At 38.8% G+C, this 21,137-nt stretch overlaps 1 long non-coding RNA gene across 1 annotated transcript in view; it reads right to left on the bottom strand.

Moving 5' to 3' along the window:
• Positions 1-14,079: 14,079 nt before the first annotated feature.
• Positions 14,080-21,137, bottom strand: part of LOC105532225 — a 17,172-nt gene continuing 10,114 nt past the window's right edge. Inside the window, exon 3 of the long non-coding RNA XR_001004941.1 lies at positions 14,080-14,309. This is a non-coding gene — a long non-coding RNA (uncharacterized LOC105532225). The remainder of the gene's footprint in view (positions 14,310-21,137) is intronic.

The following is a 21,137-nucleotide window of genomic DNA, read 5'->3' on the forward strand; positions in this document are numbered from 1 at the left end:
GGGTCACACTGTGCCTGCTGTTAACAATACTGTATTGTACATTAAAATTAGCAGTTAACAATATTGTAATGTACATTAAAAAATTTGATTAAAATAACATTTTTTAAGTAAAAATGGACAATGTAAGTAAAAAGATAAACATTCCAGAAAGGAATCAAAAGAAAATGCTAGAATCTTTAAAAATTACAACAGAAATGGAGAACGTTTTTGATGGGCTTATCACGAGACTAACCACAGCCAAGGAGAGCATCAATAAGCTTGAAGACATGATAACAGAAACTTCCCAAACCAAAAGGCAAAGGTAAAACAGAACAAAATAAAAAAGGATGAAGAATCCATAACAGAATATCCAAAAACTGGAAAATCTCAAAAGGTATAACAAACGGACTGGAATACCAGAAGAAGAAAGAAGAAAGCAAATGAAATGTGTAAAGTAATAATGTCTGAGAACTTTCCACAATTAATGATAGACACCAAACCACAAATCTAGGAAGCTCAAAAAACACCAACCAGGGTAAATACTAAAGCAACAAACAAATAAAACTTCAGCATAACTAGATACAGCATATTCAAACTTCAGAAAACCAAAGATAAAGAGAAAATCTTGAAAGAACCTAGAAGAGAGGACAAATACCTTACCTACAGAAGAACAAGAATAAGAATTACATTGGAATCCTAGTCAGAAACCATGCATACCCCTGCACACCTATTAGAATGGCTAAAATCCAAAAAGAAATGACAATACAGATTACTGTCAAGGATGCAGAGCAACATGAACTCTCATTCATTGCTGGTGGTAATAAAAAACAGTGCATCCGTTTTGGAAGACAGTGTGCCAGTTTCCTACAAAGCTAAATGTAATCTTACTATAATATCTGACGATCACACTCCTAGATATTTAGGATGTCCGTAAATATTTATAGCAGCTTAAGTCATCTTAAATATCTATAGAAAATATCTTTAAAAAGTGATTGCCAGATTATAAAGGGGAGGAATTGGGGAAGAGCATGAGGTAGGAAGGATTAAATAGGTGAGGTAGAGTGGAATTTTTATTCATGTTTCAGAAACTATTCTAAACTATTCTGTTTCATACTATAATGATGGACACATGACACCATGCATTTGTGGAAACTCATAGAGCTTTACAACAAAAAGAGTGAACATGAATGTATGTAAATTGTTTAAAATTGTTTAGGAGGTTGGGGGATTGCAGGATGAAATACAGAACATGACAATCTAACTGTATTGCAAATGAATGAAACAGCCTCACTGAAGGAAAAGATGGGGGTGAGTTATTGATCAAAGAAACTTTGAAAATGAGTGCAGTCTGTAAGACTAATGGGAAAATAAACTATGCTGAAGTACAGCACTCTAATTAATACATTGTTTCACAGAGGAGTATTGGTTAACAATTCTAATACGGCTATATGTATGCATAACAACACTGAACAATTAAATAAGTGGATATAAGGTCGGGGGCGACACAGTTTTCTCACTGTTGGGGTGGGAGTTTGGAATAAGAAAGAATACTTTTCCAAGTAGAAGAACAGAAGCTGGTAAATGCAATAAACAAAGACTGAACTAAAAATAAATTTTAAAAACAAACAAAAAATAATAAAAAGACCAGGTGCAGTGGCTCAAGCCTGTAATCCCAGCACTTTGGGAGGCCAAGACGGGCGGATCACGAGGTCAGGAGATCAAGACCATCCTGGCTAACACGGTGAAACCCTGTCTCTACTAAAAAAATACAAAAAACTAGCCGGGCGAGGTGGTGGGCACCTGTAGTCCCAGCTACTCGGGAGGCTGAGGCAGGAGAATGGTGTAAACCCGGGAGGCGGAGCTTGCAGTGAGCAGAGATCCGGCCACTGCACTCCAGCCTGGATGACAGAGCGAGACTCCGTCTCAAAAATAAATAAATAAATAATAATAATAATAATAAAAAGAAGAGGCTAGAATGGTTTATGTGACAGTGGATTACAGTTGAAGACATCAGTACTCATGGTAGCTTTACAGAGATCAGATGGTTACATAAGCATTTATACATATGTGTATATATATGAGTTGGTATACACACATATATCCTTGTTCTGTATGCTGAGAGGGCTTAGAAGCAATGACACCCAGTAGCAAAAAACACATCGAGCATTGTGATTTGGGTTTTTAACACTATTCTAACAAAAGGAACAGTGTTCCTTAAAGAAATGGTTGATTCTAGAACTGGGGCAGGAAATATACAACATGAGCCTGGAGTACATCATTGTGTCAAAAAGTAAGAAAGTGTGAAGCATACACACACACACACAATGATGGGGATATGTCAAAGGGACACGGGAGTCAACTGAAAGTGCTCCCAGTGGCCAAAGGTAAAAAAAATTTGAGCAACAAAACAAGTAGAGTACTATTGGATTATAACCTGAAGTGTAAAGTAAATATCCATGAGTTCAAATTGATAACGATAAACAACTGATTGAATACATAAATAAATGGGAGGGAAGAGACAACATCCCTTATAAAAGTATTCCAAATAGTTTGTGTAAATACTTTGCTGTCAGGGAGGTGCATCATAACACCCCACTCCTTCGGCGTGGACTTCACATATTGACTTCCTTTCAAAGAGAAGTCTATATGGGAAAAGGAAATGGAAATGGAGAAAAAGAGAATAACTTTACAATAGAGAAAACTGACAAACACTACCTCAGTCAGGTGATTTCAGTTCACTTCAACAATGATACATCCCAAAATGGCGGGACAGGCACAGGATTCCCATTCCAAAAGAGAGCAACAGCAAAGAAGAAACGGGAAACAGGTTCCAAGTAAGTACAAAACCCAGTAGGAAAAACAACACTAAATTCTAAGGCTTGAGAATAATCTCCTTTGATTCCATGTCCTTACTTCTAAGAACACTGGAGTAGAGGGTTGGTTCCCCCAAGGCCTTGGCCAGCCCCTCCCCCAGGCTTTGGTGGGCTCAGCTCATGCAGCACTTCTCCTAGGTTGGAGTCTCAAGCCTGTAGCCCTCCCAGGCTGGTGTTGCACACTGGTTGCTCTACAATTCTGGGATCTTAGAGGTGGAACCTACCCCAATGGCTCCACTAGGCATTGCCCTCTGGTGGAACTCTCTGCAGTGACTCTGCCCCTGTAGCAGGTCTCTGCAGCATCCTTTGAAATCTAGAGGGAGGCGGGCATGCCTCCATAGCTCATGCACTCAGTGCGCCTGCAGAATTAGCACCACGTGGATGCTACCAAGAGTCCTCACTCTTGATTTTAAAATCTGTATTGGTCAGGGTTCTCCACGGAAACAGAACTAACAGGATATAGTGATAGGTAAATATATGAGAGGGGATTTATTAGCAGAATTAACTCATGAGATTATGGAGGCTGAGGATAGATCACCTGCAAGCTGGAGACCCAGAGAGGCTGGTAGCAGGGCTCAGTACAAGTCCAAAGGCCTCCAAACCGAAAAGCTGATGGTGTAACTTGTATGCCTGAGGCTGAAGAGCCTAGGAACCAAGGGGACCACTGCTGCAGGTCTCAGCAGCTGAAGGTCAGAGAAACTAGTTCTAATGTCCAAGGACGGGAGGAGAAGGGAGAGGTTCTCTGACTCTTTTTTTCTCTCTGGGCCCCCAGCTAATTGGACGGTGCTTGTCCACACGAGGATGGCTCTTCCCCACTCAGTTCACCAACTCACACATCAAATTCCTCTTGAAACTTATAGACATGCCCAGAAAGAATGCTTTACCAGCCCTCTAATTATCCCATAATTCAGTAAAGTCAACACCTAAAATTAGCCATCACAACCATGAAAACTGTATAAATGTGACTGTATAACATCAAATAATGAGGAACTGCATATTGGATTGCTAAAATATCTATTCATATTATAACAAAAACCCAATAAAAATATGTTGCCTAAATGCTTATAGGCTAATAGAAATCAACCAAAGACTTAAGTTAAATAGTCTAATATAAATAGTTTAATAGATAACAGTAATTGTTGCAGTTTTATTTTCAAAGCATTCAACTTTTTAAATATATTTAATAGCCAGGGAAACTTCTCCCAAAAAGAAAGTATTTATTTTCTCCTGAGAAAAAAGAAAGGATGAATTATTCTATGGGGAACTTATTTGCACCGACCTTTCGTCAGATATCATTAGTTTCCTATAGGTATAAAATGGTGAAAAAAACTTTTTCACTGTAGCTACTAGGCAACTTAATCCCAAAGTTGGTATTCAGTTATAACAATTTTGTTCATCTGTGTGTCCTGTTTTTTTTTTTTTTTCAAATTTTAACCTCCTATTCAATTTGTTTTCTTGTTCTATTTTTGCCTTTCGCTTCTATATCATCTATATTTCAAATGTTTCCTCAAGTTCTTTTAAACCATTGTGAACTGGGATGTACACAAATGAATAACAAATAAAATACTAAGAGAATATGAAATAATTATTATTCAGTTTCTCACAGTCTGTACTTTGGAAGCTAAATGATTTAAATTTACTTCCGCAAAAGGTGGTAAAAAAAAAAAAAAAAAAAAAAAGGACATTTTTATAATGTCCAAATGACGTGGAAAAAATGGTTCTGGTTATTGTATTTTTTTCTCCCCAAAAGTTCCCCTGTTCCAGGGAGTGTATATCATAAAGTGGAACTAGTCGTGCTCATGGAAGATAACAAGACAGGATGAGTTAAAGGTTTCCATTTTGCTTTGATTTTTTTTTCTTTGAACAGTTAAGAAAAGAACCTTCAGAAGTAGAATGCATATTCTCTAGTGCTTGGCATATTCCAAACACTTGGAAAATATTTGTTCAGTGAATACACTAATTAATTATCGAATTAACAGCTGAATGAATATTGTCTCCCTTGATAAATATAGCATGTTCTGGTAGGTACAAAGGGTACAAAGTTTTGGTTAGACAGGATAAATAAGTCCTGGAGATCTATTGTACAGCATGGTGACTACAGTGAATAATAACATATTGCACAGGAGAAAGTTGCTAAGAGATTAGATCTCAAATGTTCTCATCACAGAAATATATTAAGTATGTGAGGTGACGAATATGTTAATTAGCTTCATTTAATCATTTCACAATGTACACATTTATCAAAACATCATGTTGTACACCATAAATATAAACAATCTTTGTCAAATATGCCCTAATAAAACTGGGAGAAAACTTTTAAGTGTATTCTGATTTAGGTGATATAAGAAGGTAAATGGATTGTAAACTACATATTGAACGTACGCGAAATTTTATTAGGAAGCTATGGAGAAGAGTCATATAAAAGGCACAGCCTAAGCAAAGGTGCAGAAGTAGAAAAACTCAGGAATTGTTGAAGCCCCCGGAGCTGATTTTTGGCCAAATTACCCAAGTACGTCTATGCCAGTTGATGCATAGATGATGCCCCAAACTTCTCAAGGGTCCCCACCACCAACCCGGCTGCTCATACCACTGCCCAACAAGTTTCCATCTCCCAGTCACAATGACACCCAGCAACTACAGGGCTCACACGTAGCAGACAGAAGCCTCCAAATCATGCTCAGTATTCATTCATAAAAAGTACTGAGCACCAAGCACGTGCCAAGTACTCCTCTAAGTGCTAGGGGTATTGCAGTAAAGGGAACAGACAAAACAGAAGCGATAAAAACTGTTTTCCCTGTGAAGTTTATACTATAGGTGATAATGAACAAGATAAAAAGTAAAATATGCAGTATATTAATGTTATGTGCAAAGGATAAAGCATAAATAAGTAACTGCCGTGGTACCTGAAGATGAAATGTGACAATGGTAGTGAGATTTCAGAGAAGTGGCACTACATCCAACTGATGGATGGTGTGGCACTAAAGTGAGGCCATGGCAGCTCCTTCGTGGTCCAAAGTGCAAGCTGTGCACACAGGAAACTCCACTGAGATTTCGAGTGGCACCATCAAATCTTACAATGCCAAAGACTCAAAACCATAGTAGAGTTTGAGTGCCAGGGCTTCAAACCATGTGATTTCCAGCCCTGGGCTGGGTTTACTGCTGAGGGGGTGAAGTTAGGGACGGTCTTCAGTGACGTTCTGCAGGAGAAAGATTGGACTGACTATGAAAATAAGGTCCAGGGAGTCTGTGGGAATCTCTGAGGTCATGCAGCAGTTTTTGAAGTGCTGAGCCCTCTCCCTGTACACTCGCCCCTAAGAACAAAGAAGGGACAAAATGCCTCAAGCAGCAGAGCCCACTGAGGTTGGTCCCCTCATCCCTGTCTCCTGGCAGCTGCACCAAGCTCTCATAGTATGTATGCCGGGCTCAGTCACAGCCTCCCAAGCCGCATCAATAAAGCCCCTATTCATTCACCACTGGTTTATGAAGGTAGGTGAGGTGGCAGTCACTCCTTCCACAAATAACAATTCACACTGAGATTTTTGACTGCTTCCTGGCATCTTCCACAGTTTAAAATCCTGTGCCTGATATTTGCAAAATATGCAGGAGCACACAGCTTCTTAGGGCTCTCCAGATTTGGGGAATCAGGCAGGTCAGCCCGAAGGAACAAAGCTGTTAAGGCCAATGGCACAAGTACAACCGAGCCTCAAAATGAGGCCATGAGCCCAATAATCTTGAGCCAAGATACTATGTAGACTAGCTTGGCTTGCAGGTAAACCCAGGCATCCCTGCTAGCTGGTGTCACTTCAGATTCCAGAGCTAAAAGGGATTTTACAGCTCTCCTCCTGATATGAATCTGCTCCACAAAATTCTTGCCAGATGGTCATCTGGTGTCTGCTCTTTTGTTGCAATGGGCGATCCCCTCTCCTCAAAGAAGGCAGTATGTAAATTCTTCCTAATGCTAAGTCAATCTCTATGCTCCATATAGCTCCTCCTGCTGTTCTTCGTTTGTTCCCTGCAGGAACACTTGGACATCCCTGTGGAGATGTGAAGGCAGCAACTGTCATGGGTTAAATTGTGCCCCTCCCAAAATTCATATGTTGCAGTCCTAACCCCCAGTACCTCAGAATGTGACCTTATTTGAAAACTTGGTGGTTGCAGATGTAACTAGTTAAAATGAGGTCATACTACAATGGAGTGAGTCCCTAATCCAATATGACTCACGGCCTTATAAAAAGGAGATATTTGGAAACACACACACAGGGAGAATGCCATGTGAAGATGAAGGCAGAGATGGGTGATGCTTCTACAAGCCAAAGAATGCCAAAGGTTACCAGCAAAACACCAGAAGCTAGATTCTTCCTCAGCCTTCAGAAGGAATCAACCTGCTAACACCCTGACCTTACATTTCTAGCCACCTAAAGCATGAGACAATAAATTTCTGTTGTTTAAGCCACCCAGTTTGTGGTACTTTTGTGCAGCAGCCTCAGCACACTAACAGGGCAGCCAAGCCCTCTACGTGCCATGGGCCAGGCTTTCTGGGTCTAAAGACCCCTACCCACACCCTGCAGATGGTGAACAGGGCTATTAGTACAAGGCCAAGTCATCAGAAGGTGAGCATGCCTTTACACCAGCAAATCCACCAATAGAAATATCTGTTACGAGGGACCTTATTTCTCCAATATCCTGCTGGTGCCTAGAATTCTTTTGGAATTAAAAATTAGTTATCTTCAAGGAAAAAAAGTACATGCATAAGAGAAAGGGGCTATGAAGGACTGTGTAAGGTCATGAAATTTTAGAGTAGCCAGGGAAGACCTCACAACGGCCACCTTTTAGTAAAAATCTGAGGTTGTTGAAGGATCTCCCCTGTGAATGAATATCTGAGAAAAGAACATTCCAGGCAACAGAAACAGAATATACAAAGGTCCTGAGGCAGAAATATGCCTGCCCTATTAGAGGAATAGTGAGGAGGTCAGTGCAGCTGGAGTAGGATGAACAACATGGCAACTACAAAGGAGATGATTTTTGAGATGTAACTGGGTCAGATCATGTAAAGTCAACTTTTACTCTGAGTTGGGAGCCATTGGTGAGTTTTGAGTCAAGAAGAGACAAGACCTGACTTACATCAGACCATTCTGGCTATGTGGTGTGGGTGTTAGGAAGGACAAAAGCAGGATCTGAATGGAAGCCAGAAAGCCATTTTAGTAATCCAAGGCGAGTGATGATGGTGGTTTGGGCCAGGATGGGAGCAATGAATGTCGTGACGAGTGGTCAAATTCTGGATACATTTCCAAGAATTGGTAGGATTGATTTAATTCAATACAGGAGAGAAAGACAGGAGTCAATAATGACAGCAACATTTTGGACTGGGCAGCTAAAAAAATTAAGAGGACATTAACTAGCAAGAAAGTTTCAGGAAGAACAGGCTTGCGGGAAAGTATCAAGAGCTCAGCTTTGAACATGGTAAGCTTAATGGGCCTATTAGACATCTCAGGGCAGATGTCAGGTAGGCAGCTGGAAACAAGGACCCCCAGTTTCAGGGGGAAATTCCACCAAGAGATATAAATTGGAGTGTCATTGGAATACAGACAGTATAGAAAGCCATTGATCTGAGCAGAATTGTCCTTGAGGAGACACACTGGATTAAAAAAGAAAAGAAGACTCAGCCTTGAGGCATCTCTAGCTTTTAGGTTTTGAAAAAATAAGGAAGAACCAGCAAAGAGACTGAAAAGGAGTATCCAGTAAAGGAAAGCAAACATCTAGCAAGGGCAGCATCTGGGCCGTGAAGTGGAGTGTTTCAAAAAGAGTGATAACTTGTCAAATAAAGACTGAGGAATGAGATGACCATGGGGGTTTAGCCCAGGAAGATTCCTGGTGACCATGATAGGAGCAGACTTTTATGTATATTAGAACTTCACTTTCAAATTTGTTCATTGTCTTTTAAAGGCAATAAAATAATGATCCATTCTGCATTTCCCACACAGATGTCAGGTAGCAGTGTCATGACCCTGTATTGATCAGTGGGCTCAAGATCACACAAGTTTTGAAGAGGCTAAACCAGACTCAGGACTCTGTGAGTCTGGAGGTCTTTTCTCTCCCCTCATGCACTCTGTGGACACTTAAGATTACGGGATGTTTCTCCAGTTGTCTTCTATCCTTCAAGAGGTCACTATCTCACAAGAATAAATTTAAGTCTTTCCACGTTATTAATTTGTATTATAGAACCCATAGGATAACAAGTTACATTAATTTGTTGTCCCAATTCTACTGCGATCTACCCTCTTTACCTCTGTCTACCCCTGCCAGTCTGGGAGGGAAATCTCCAGTATGGACTGCCAGAATTGTTCAGCAAGTTCATGATGGAACTACACAGTCGTCACATTCTAATTCATGCCACACCCACACAGCTAGGGTGCTTTCTTCTGGCGTAGATGCAGAATTATTTTGTACATGCTTCAAATAAAATTTCTGTACTGTTTCTATCCTCATGATGCAAGACCCTACTGTGCTTCTTTGATTGTAACTCCAATACAAAAATAAGATAATAGCCTAGATTATTTTGCCCTAAATGCATTAAAGAAATAACACAATACATGGAACATCTACATTAATAGGTTGCAAATAAAAACCGATCTTACCCCAGATTTAAATTTTACCCCAACCCCCAAGTTGATCTACATCTTTGGAAGTGTTAATCAAAAACCTTCCAGTTGGAAGTGTTAGAAACCAATACAAACTTGCTAAAGCAAAAAAGGTAATTTCTTGGCTCATATAATGAAAAGTCCAGAACATAATGGACTTAACTTTGCACATGTGGGCTCCAAGAGCTCACAAAAAGTCAAGACCCATGATGTTTTAGCTTTTCTTTCCTCCATGGGCTTCATGGTCAGGCTCCTCAGAGGAGAAAGACTCTAGGCCTACACCGTCCTGCCTGCCTGCAGCCCCAGCTGAAAGACCAAATTGGGTCACCCGCACCAAACACTGTGGCCAGGGGAACTACGTAGTGTTCTTAGGCCTGGATCCACCTCAAATGATAACAGTTATCCCCCAAAAGAAAATCAGTGTGCTTTACCGAAAAGAATAAAAAGAGGGAAAATAGAATTTGATTTCATTTGGGCACCAAATATAAAGAGGTCTTTGTATTATGACAGTGCTATTTTGTAAAGGATGGTATGTTTAGCTATCTGTTGGAAAACAGTGAATAGAATTGCTAGCATTGCTAAGTGTCTTATCTAATTTTTACAACTTTGTGATAGCCAATGCTGTTCTTGTTCTACAAATGAGAAAACTGAGGTTTGGAGATATTTAGTAACTTACCAACCACCTCCGAACTAATGAGAAACAATGTCAGTTATGGAACCCAGCGTTTCTGGCTCTGAAGTCCAACTTATTTTCCCTCATCATGAGGCTCAGCACTGCTGCCATTGAGAGACGGTAACTAAATGGGGTGATATTGAATATAGTAAACATTGATTGCAGGTGGCACAGGAAAGGTATTAAACTGTTTGTGAGTTGAGGGCATTATACTTTCCTTGATATCTGTCACATTCTAAACCATACCTGCAGCCACTAGCCTGGTCCAGAAAGAATATTTTTTAACTCCTTTGAATTGAAAGAAACTCTTCTTATAATCCAGGGAGTTCACAGAAATTAGTATTGCATTATATTTTTGCATCACATAATTTCCCTTTTTTTTTTTTTTTGAGACAGAGTCTCCCTCTGTCACCCAGGCTGGAGTGCAGTTGCGTGATCTCCGCTCACTGCAAGCTGCGCCTCCCAGGTTCACGCCATTCTCCTGCCTCAGCCTCCCTGGTAGCTCACTCGGCTAATTTTTTGTTTTTTTTGTTTTGTTTTGTTTTGTTTTTTTTGTAGAGGCAGGGTTTCACCATGTTAGCCAGGATGGTCTCGATCTCCTGACCTCGTGATCCGTCCTCCTCAGCCTCCTAAAGTGTTGGGATTACAGGCGTGAGCCACCGTGCCCAGACCACATAATTTCCCTTTGATGTCTAAAAAATATGTCCATTTTAATTCATAATAGAATCATGTATATAGAAAATACAAAATTAGTCTTTCAATTAAAATTGCCTTTCATTTTTAGCCAACTTTCTGGAAACCTTTTTTAAGGTGTAAATGAAGATGTGCATGTAACACAAAAAATGTTCTATTCAAAGATGCAGATCTTTCTTGCTTTGCTTCTCTGCATAGATGCTCTGAAAACATGTGGTCTATCTCAATGCTTTGAACTCTTTCTTGGAATTAAATAATTTCCATGGAAACTGGGGCTAAAGAGAACACTTGACAGCTCATTAAATAATACGCCACTTAAACAAGACTTTTTAAATTTCCCTTGTTAGACAATCAATGACTACCAGTATTTATATTCCTTAATGATGTAACTTCTCGACAAGCCTGGAAAATGATGTCTGATTAATCCACAGAGGTTTCTTCTGATATAGAAGGCAAAATCTAAGCTTAAAAAGAGATCCCTTGCAGCACAGATGAGGCAGAAAAGGAATCCAAATGTTTCCAAAGCAACTCAGCCTTTTAGCCACAAAGGAAAATCCTGTACTGAGATTCCAGAATTTTTCTTTGTCTTGGTAATTTTCCAGCATGTGTTTTTACTCTTCCAAATGCCACATCAGAACCACAGATGGCAGCATGATTTAAGCAGGTTTGAGCTTCTTTGCTTTTTAATCCAAATCCTAAATTAGATGGAAGTTGATACTAACCTCCCAGCTTCCCTCACCCCTGTCTCCTCCTTCCCGCTCCTGGTTGTTTTCATCTCATTGAGCTTTCAATTGCTTGACCCTATTATTATTTTTTACCAGCACAATAAAAGCACCAGAGTCTTAGTATTATCAATACCATTTCCCAGCATCTCAAGTGCTTTCTTTCTTGTTTCAATTTGTATTTTCAAATCTAAACTAATTGAGGTTATCAGAGGAATGCTGGGTAGCTGGCTGTGCCCATTTGCAAAGGTAGATGTAATATTCATGGTAGGACTGAGCTTGAGGTTTAAAAATAAAATATTATACTTTAGGCTGTTTCTGCATCATGCAAAATATTCCTCCAATATCTAAACATTTGGCCTAGAATTTTTTTCCATTTTTCACTTTTTATCTAGAGCCTAGATTTGGTTTTGAGGTGAACTTGAACCTTGAAATGACAAATGGCGTATACATTTCCTATATTAAGATTTAAAGATGTTAAATTTTAACCACTATGGAAATATTAATTCCTACCAAGATATGAATATCATACATTATTTTAAACTGTTAACTTAGTTTTATGAATGAATTTTAAAAATTGTGAATGTCTACAATGTAAAATTGTTCTGAGAATTTGGGGACTACAAAGATGAGCATAAATGGATCTGCATTCAAGTTACTGTGTATATCACTCTGTTTAACTGGTTGACCCAAACTGAATTTTTTTATAGTACAGGCTACTTTGTTGTACAAAGATCTCTGCTGCAATGCCATTAATTCAACTCGTGTTTTGTTTGCCTGCTATACCATACAATTATGGGCTTGGTTTAATAAATTAACTCATTCAACATATATAAGCACCTACTAAGTGCCAGGCACTGTACAAGGCACTGGGGGTAGAAAGCTATCTCCTTACTCTTGAGATGTATACAGTCTAGACAAGGCCATCCAAATAAATCCATAAGTATAATGCAGTATGGAATGAGCTATGGAAGCACACAGTGTCCTGGGGGCACTGAAGAGGGGCCCCTGCACTTATATTTTTATATTTCTCTCTCCTTATGTTCCAAAGTTCAGACCACTTCCTTCTAACTCATTTCTCTCTAACACAGATCTCTTAGTACTGTAAAAAAACTAGCCCTTGGAAAAAAGCACATAATCAGAAAGACTTCTAAAGCTGGCTCCAGCACTGACAAGCTGTGTATCCTCGAGCAAATCATTTTAACTTCTCTGAGTCTGTAATTTCTCCCTCTAGTATGTGGATATGTTGATAATGTTGCATATACTTGATAGTGAAGGGAGATATGTAGATATGTAAAATGCCTAGGAAAGTGCCTGAGCATAATAAATGTGTACTGTCCTACATACAGCTAGTTTAAATTTTCTTGCCGGACATATCTCATCTCTGGTAATGAGCCTGACTTATCATGGTAACAGCTAACACTTACTGAGCATTTACAATGAACCAACCATCCCAGGCATACTGTCTCAGTCCATCCTCACAACAATCCATTGAGTAGATATACCCAGCCAAGTTATCTAATCTATGGCTCCCATTGTCACCAGCACATTGTTCATCCAGAACATTCCTGACAATAATTATGAAGCAGTCTAGTCTCTCCATCACTTTCTGGATCACAAAGCTTGTTACACATTTGCATCCTGACAGATCTGAACTTCCCCCTGACTGAACTTTACTACCCATTACCCCCAATTTGAGGCCTTTTGCTCCACGGGTGTTATATTGGAAAGAAGAGCTGCCAGGCCCAAGGCCATAAAGAAGACCATACTGCTGGGAACAATAGGCTTCCTTCTCTACACTCTTTTCTTGTTTCCATTTCAAACTGTCCCCCTGGCCAAATGCTTCCCAACTATTGCAACCAGCCTTGCAATCAGATCGTGACAAAATGCTGCTGGCTGGGATAGGCACATAGAAGCCCTTTAACTCTTTTCTGTCTGCGATTTGAAATTTATACTTGCCACCTCAGAAGAAGAAAACTTGCCTTTTAATTATACTACAAGGTAGAGTAAGATAAGCATCATTAAGAAAAGTACAAAATGCTTCAAGAGCACAGATCTCACAGGCTCTCAAGGCACCCACACCTGCCTCCTCTCAATGTCTTTCCTTAGTCATTTGACAAGGAGTTTTAGCAAAGAGACCCTGACAAACTGCCAATAATCTCTTATTTGTTATCTACCTGTTTTGCTTACTGAAGCAGCTAGTCTATTCCCGTTACCTTTTCCTTTGGGGAAAAGCTATAGTTTGATAAATGCTAAGCCTCTATCGTGATTCTGTGCATGAAGGAAATAAAAGGCTGGCTAGAAATTTCCTGGATTCTTCATCTGGGTCAAGCTTTGTGATAAAGCTTATGCCATAAACCAAATGGCTATTTTTATAATGATAATTCTTGGAAGGTAGAAGGCAGGGAGGTAGGGAGGTGGCAAACTCAGCAACTAATCATGATCATTGCAATTCAAAGATGTAAAGACCTTTCTGACCAACATATATCCATTCAGTTCCCAGTTCCAGGTGGAGGATGTGCTTGGAGGGGTCGACACTTGTGGAGGTGTGCAGACCTAGCTGTCTTCACGGTAACTTGATGGAACATCCATTGTTTATGTTAATAATTTATGAACCCAGTGTATTTGAAACTAAGGGAGAACTTAATATCTTATCAGTTGATATCCTCCAGTTTCAGAGTGTTGTGCTAGCCAGTTCAGAATGTGTCTTCCAACAGCTTCTTGTTTTCCTCTGGAAATTAGAAGCAATTTTATTCACGTCAACATTTACCTTTGGCCAGTTTCTAGGTCAAAGTTGTTAACTTTGTCAAAAATATCGGTTCATGTCCATTTTAATTCCTTTTTAAAATGTCTTTTTAATATATCTAATGAAATAAAATCATCTACCTTTAAATTATTAGTATCACAGTATTCCTTACAAGTACCTTTAGTATAAAAATGAATTATTATTATTATGTCCAATAGTGTAGATCTTACAACGTACATGTAAAAGCTTAAATATCTCCCAAGCAGATCAAGCTCATTGTGGTCAAAACCAAACCCAAAATGTGTTCTTCCACTAGTGTTTCTTGATCCATAATTTCACTTCCTCTATCTTATTGCTTATGCAAGAAGTTTATAAAGCATCCTCACTTTTCCCTCTCTATCTCACACCCCTCACCACAACATTAATCATCAGGGTCCATTGATACGATTGTCCAAAATCTCTTCATTATAAACTTCTCACCATCCTTCCTGCCACAAGCTTGTTCAATCCATTATAATCACAAGACCTACTAGCTCGTCCTCCCAATCCTCTTTGTCACTTGTCTAATTTATTCTCTAAACTGCAAGCAAAGTTAATCTTAGGAAATCTCAAATCTTTTATTTCACTCCCTACTTAAAATTCTTTCATGGTTTTCTCCATCACTTATGATCATTGTTTAACGTCAGCTGGTAGGCTCTGTGTGACCTGAACCCTGTCTCCTCTTTGCCTCTGCACCAGCCATTTATCCCCTCGCTCTCATGTCTTGGCCACACTGACTGGCCCAAGCTCTTATCCACCTCAGGACATTTCCACGCACTGTTCATTGCCTGGATCACCCTTTAATTTTAACTAAGCTAACTAACTTTAATTCATCCTATAGATAACAGCTAAAATGTTATTCATTCAGGGAATAATTTCCTCCCCATCCATCCTACCCATAAACATACTTTTAATTAGGCCCCACAGTTCTGCTTCCAAAGTACCCACAATTATTACTTCATAGGTCAATTCATAACAGTAATAACTTGTTTAATATTCGTGTTCCTTGCTATAATGACAGCAGATAAACTTAATCCACCAATCCAGGTGTGCAAGAAATAAGGTACTGTTTTGTTTTGTTTTTTTTTTTCAAAATTAACTTAAATCTAATCCCTGCTTAATCAGCTTAAATCTAAATCCCACCAATCTGGAGAGAGTTTTAATCCCAGTGATTACCGGGCTCCACCTCTCCCATTTGCTTAGTGCCATGAACAATCTGAGCGGTATGTCTTATTCTGTCCTAAAGCACTGCACTACAGAGGTCCATCCTGTTTGTGGTTCTCACTGGTTTCTTCAGAGAAGCCCATTTTCCATTCTCACATTTTCTTTCCTAGCACCTATCAGCTCTGTTCTATGCTTGGGGTCTGGGAATGTTTTCTGGGAGTGGGAATTCCATGGCTTGAGAACAGCCTTTCTGGATGTTACTTCTAGGTTGCCATTGCCCAAAGACGCTGCCAAGGAAACAGGGCAGGGCTATTCTACTTGTGGGCCCAGCAGTCTCTGCCCCCACCCCAGTCCGAGGCCTCTCCAATCTTCCTTGGAGACACTAAAGATGACACTCCTATTCTCGCTTCTCCACTTGCAGTGAGTATAGTCTTTTCGAAAAAGCAGAGAGGTTGCTTTCAAAAAGTTTCTACCTTCCATTCTGCAAATGTCTTTGAAGCAAAAAACAAAAGTTATCTGCTTAAACTAAGAAGGAACAGAAAAAAACAGCAGAAAAAAAAAATGAATGTCTAGAGACAATTCATGTGGGCAGCACTTGCTGAAATAATGTGCCCAACATTTACGTATATTGAAAGAACGACTGGATTTGAATTAACTCGCAATCCTATTAATGTGTTTGACATGTCTTTGCATATGTTGGCAGGCCTGTATACATGTATAGAGAATTTTATAGAGAAGGAGAAAGAGAAATGTGAGCTGATATTTATGGCCAGCAGAAGAGCAGCCTTTCTGCTTCTTGTCCTGTCTATCATAGGACCACATCTAGTTTCAGCTCCATGTCAGCTCCATGTCAGCTGTGTACTGCAGACACCACCACCATCGGCTTGGCAAAATAAGAGAAAAATAAATATTCTCTCTATATGACATGAATCCCAGTATGCCTTTTCCACAGGCTAACAATAGTCTGTCTTCCCCTATAAGGTGGACAGGGAGTGTAAATGTTTGGAAGGCAGAACAAGACTGAATTTGACCTTTTACCACACGTGAAGTGGAATTGAGAGTTTTAGGTACACTCAGAGTGTAAATCAAGCAAGCTGTAATAGAATCGCACACTACAGTGTTTAGATAACCTTCCTTTCAAATAGAAAAAACACATTTCCACTTCTCCATTCTGAAGCTGAGATACATTTTGAAAAATGAGAGATCTATTAGCCTTCTTTATAAAGGGGAAAGAGGAAAAGAAAAAGGTTTTCGGCTGAATTTCTTCTTATTTTTGCAGGAGACATCCAGCAATTGTATGGTGCTTACAGAAATTTCATGCAACTCTCTAAGGCTACATATTGTCTAATATACGGTTGATACTTAAGAATATCAAATAAAAAAAATCATTTCTTAGGAACTGGGCTCTCTTTCAGCTTGAACATTTGGATTTTGCAAAATGTATTTATACCTCCCGGCGCTGAAGTCGATCTGGACTTTGGCAAGTTACCTGTCCTACGGAACTGGCTCTTTTAAGAACAAGCCCCCAGCTCCAGGAAGCACATTTGCTCAAATGTAAGCGGGCTGCAATTCAAGCAATTTGCTCCCTAACCACCTTGTAACAATCTTGTTTCTGATTCTGTGTTCCTTCTCCAGCTCCCCTCCTACTTTGGCCCTGAAGATTGTGAAGATTGAAGCACGATTTTATCTGCACTTCAGAAATCCTTTTCATATCCCATTTCTGGCTAGCGTGCTGCCTCCTAGACCACTAATTCCATGGACTGTTAATCTGTTAAAGGATTCCCCATCTTGCAACAGACTCATATTTGGCTTCCACAGATACCTCTGACCACTCATGGCCCCATTTTTAAATGAGACTTAGCCCCAATCCTAAACTACCTGGATCAGATTGCTTCATCTCAGAATCCGAATCTTTATCAAAGAGTTCTGGTATTGTATTTCTAGTTCTAAAAGAATCCCAGGATAGCAAGACACAAGACTAGCCCACTATAGATACCCAGGCCATCATTCCTATCGAATTCATTTCAATCATTGGGAAAGTCAAGTTCTTAAACCAAGATATTCAGTCTTCTTTAAGCAGACGCCTTCATTTAATAGTTGAGGTAGCAAAGTATCATTCTTTTGTGGCACGAACTCCAAAGACCAGCAGGAAAAATGCTGATACCCTTTTATTCTAAGGATGTAGAATACACGTTATTTAGGTGCTCAGCTAGACATATGCATCCAGAAGCATTAGATTTAATGACACAGTCAACACGTAGAGGCACATCTCCACTCTCCTCATGATAAGGAAGCATGCTTTCTGGTGTTACAGAAGCTGTTTCTTGACACATTACTGCAGGGAAATGCCCCCGAATTGCAATTACCAAGTGAAAGCCACATCACATAAGCTATCTGACAAATGAGGAGAAAATCAGGTCACAGAGCATTACTGGAGAGAAAAATAACATCAAAGTACTCAACCATAAAATTATAGCTGAGAATGCTGTCATAAGTCAGCACCTCTAATGAAAACAGAAAGTCTAGCAATTGTTGCTCAGGTACCCGAAAGGCAATGTTCTACAAGAGTGATGGTCACCCAGAACATCAGTGCTCTCTTTCAGTTGGCTGGTCCCCAGCCTCACCTTCTTCTACCCAATTTGGACCACCTGACCCCACCTTTAGCTTCAGGACTGTTACATCATCAGAAACCAAGCCTAGACTCAGCAATGAGGACTTTAAGAAATTCCTGAGCAATATTTGGATGTGACATTCATTCCAGGCCTGACCTCACCTCTCATAAGATGCACATTCATAATTATATCTGGATATTTTTCTCCTGCTCACTCAAATTGTACAGTCTGGCTTTTGAAACCAGATGGGTTTAAGTTTTTTCAGTGAGGAAATTGTAATATCTGACTTCTTGCCTATAAAGTGTAGATAAAATATTTACTTGCAGAGTTGTTATGAGCATTCACTGAGATGATAAATGTGAATGGGTCTAGCACAGGGTCTAACACATGGTAAGTGCTAAGCCTGCTGCTTTTTAAAATTCCCATACTACAATTCTTGAATTTCTTTTTCTGCTTTCAGTCTGATGTCTTATTTGTTGACATTATCAATAGCTTATCTCAAAAATTTATAATTTTAGTTTTTTAAATTTTAATTCTAAAATTTATTTTTAATTTTAATTAAGCATATATTCTTCTGGACATGCACTCTAATACAGTAGCCACTAGACACATGTAGTTATTTAAATATAAATTTTAATTACTTATTTTAAACAATATTTAAAAATTCGGTGCCTCTATTGTACTAGCCAGATTTCCAGTGCCCAGTGGCCATGTGTGGCCAGTGACTATTATATTGGATAAAACAAATACAGAATATTGTCATCATGGCAAAAGTTCTTTTGACAGCTCTGGAAGAGACAAAATCTAAGGAATTTGCTAATATATGCTATTACTTTTCTCTGAAGTATTTAGTTACCTTTTCCTTAATGTATTAACAAATGAGACAGGAAGTTGTAGCCAGAGCAATCAGGCAAGAGAGAGAAATAAAAGGCATTCAACAGGAAAAGAAAAAGTCAACTATCTCTCTTCACTGATGGTATGATTCTATATCTAGAAAACCCCAAAGATTCTGCCAAAAGGCTACTCGAACTAGTAAATTATATTAGTACAATTCAGAATACAAAAATCTATGTAACATATCCATACACCAATAATGTTCAGGTGGAAAGTCAAATCAAAAACATGATCACATTTACAATAACCACAAAGAAAATGAAATACTTAGGAATACAGCTAAGCAAGGAAGTGAAATATCTCTATAATGAGAACTACAAAGCACTGCTGAAAGAAATAAGAGATGATACAAATAAATGGAAAAGCATTCCATGCTCACAGATTGAAAAAAATCAAAATCAATGTCATTAAAATGGTAATACTGCACAAAACAACACTGGAGAGAGATTTAGTGACTTAACACTATTCTTAGCAAATTAACAATGTCATTCCTGATAGAATTAGAAAAAACTACTCTAAAATCCATATGAAACCAAAAAAAAAAGCCCCAATAGCCAAAGTAATACTAAGCAAAATGTACAAAGCCAGAGGCATCACACTACTTGACTTCAAACTATATTATAATGATATAATAACCAGAATAGCATGGTATTGGTACAAAAACAGGCACGTAAACCAATGGAACACAATAGAAAACTTAGAAATAAAGCCATACACTCACAACCATCTGATCTTTAGGGAGGCAAACAAAAACAAGCCATGGGAAAAGTCCTCCTTATTCAATAGTGATGAAATAACTGGCTATTCATGTGTAGAAGAATGAAACTGGACCTTTACCTTTTACTATATACAAAAATTAACTACAGACGGTTAAAGATTTACGTGTAAGACATCAAACTATAAAAATCCTAGAAGAAACCCTAGGAAATACCCTTCTGAACATCAGTCTTGGCAAATAATTTTTGGTTAAGTTACCAAAAGCAATAGCAATACAAACAAAAATTGACAAGTGGAATCCAATTAAACTTATGAGATTCTGAACAGCAAAATAAACTATCAATAGAGTAAACAGACAGCCTACAGAATGGGAGAAAATATCTGCAAACTATGCATCCAACAACAGTCTAATATCCAGAATCTATAGGAACTTAAAAAACAAATTACCCCATTTTTCAAAAATGGGTGAAGGACATGAACAGACACTTCTCAAAAGAAGACATACAAGTGGCCAACAAACATATGAAAAAAATGCTCATTATCACTAATCATCAGAGAAGTGTAAATCAAAACCACAATGAGCTACCATCTCCTACCAGTCAAAATATCTATTATCAAAAAGTCCAAAAACAACAGATGCTAGTGAGCTTGTGGCGAAAAAGGGAATGTTTATACCATTGATGGGATTGTAAATTAGTTCAGCCATTGTGGAAAGCAGTTTAGAGATTTCTCAAAGAACTTAAAACAGAGCTACCATTCGACCCAGCAATCTCATTACTGAGATATACCCAAAGGAAAAGAGATCATTATGCCAAAAAAGACACATGCACTCATATGTTCATCAATGCACTATTTACAATAGCAAAGACCTAGAATCAAACTAAGTGTCCAACAATGGTGGATTGGATAAAGACAATGTGGTACATGTACACCATGGAATACTATGCAGCCATAAAAAGGAATGAAATCATGTCCTTTGTAGAACCATGGATGGAGCTAAAGGCTATAACTCTAAGCGAACTAATGCAGGAACAGAAAACCAAATACTACATGTTCTCACTTACAAACGAGAGCTAAACATTGAGCGCATATGAACATAAACATGGGAATAACAAACACAATGGACTACTAAAGAGGGGAGAGACAGAGGGAGGCATGGGTTGAAAAACTACCTATTGAGTACTATGCTCCTACTTGAGTGCAATATACCCACATAACAAACTTGCACATGTACCCCTTGTATCTAAAATCAAAGTTGAATTTTTAAAAATGAGACAAATGGTCCAGAGGCCATCTGCTTCTACAACTCAGGTTTTTAAACTAAAAATTGTTCATACTTCCTGTGGTCATATGAAAAACAAATCTTCTATTCTCAGTTTAGGAAACC

This window comes from Mandrillus leucophaeus, unplaced genomic scaffold (genome assembly GCF_000951045.1).
Source record: "Mandrillus leucophaeus isolate KB7577 unplaced genomic scaffold, Mleu.le_1.0 Scaffold940, whole genome shotgun sequence".
Classification (NCBI taxonomy): Eukaryota; Metazoa; Chordata; class Mammalia; order Primates; family Cercopithecidae; genus Mandrillus; species Mandrillus leucophaeus.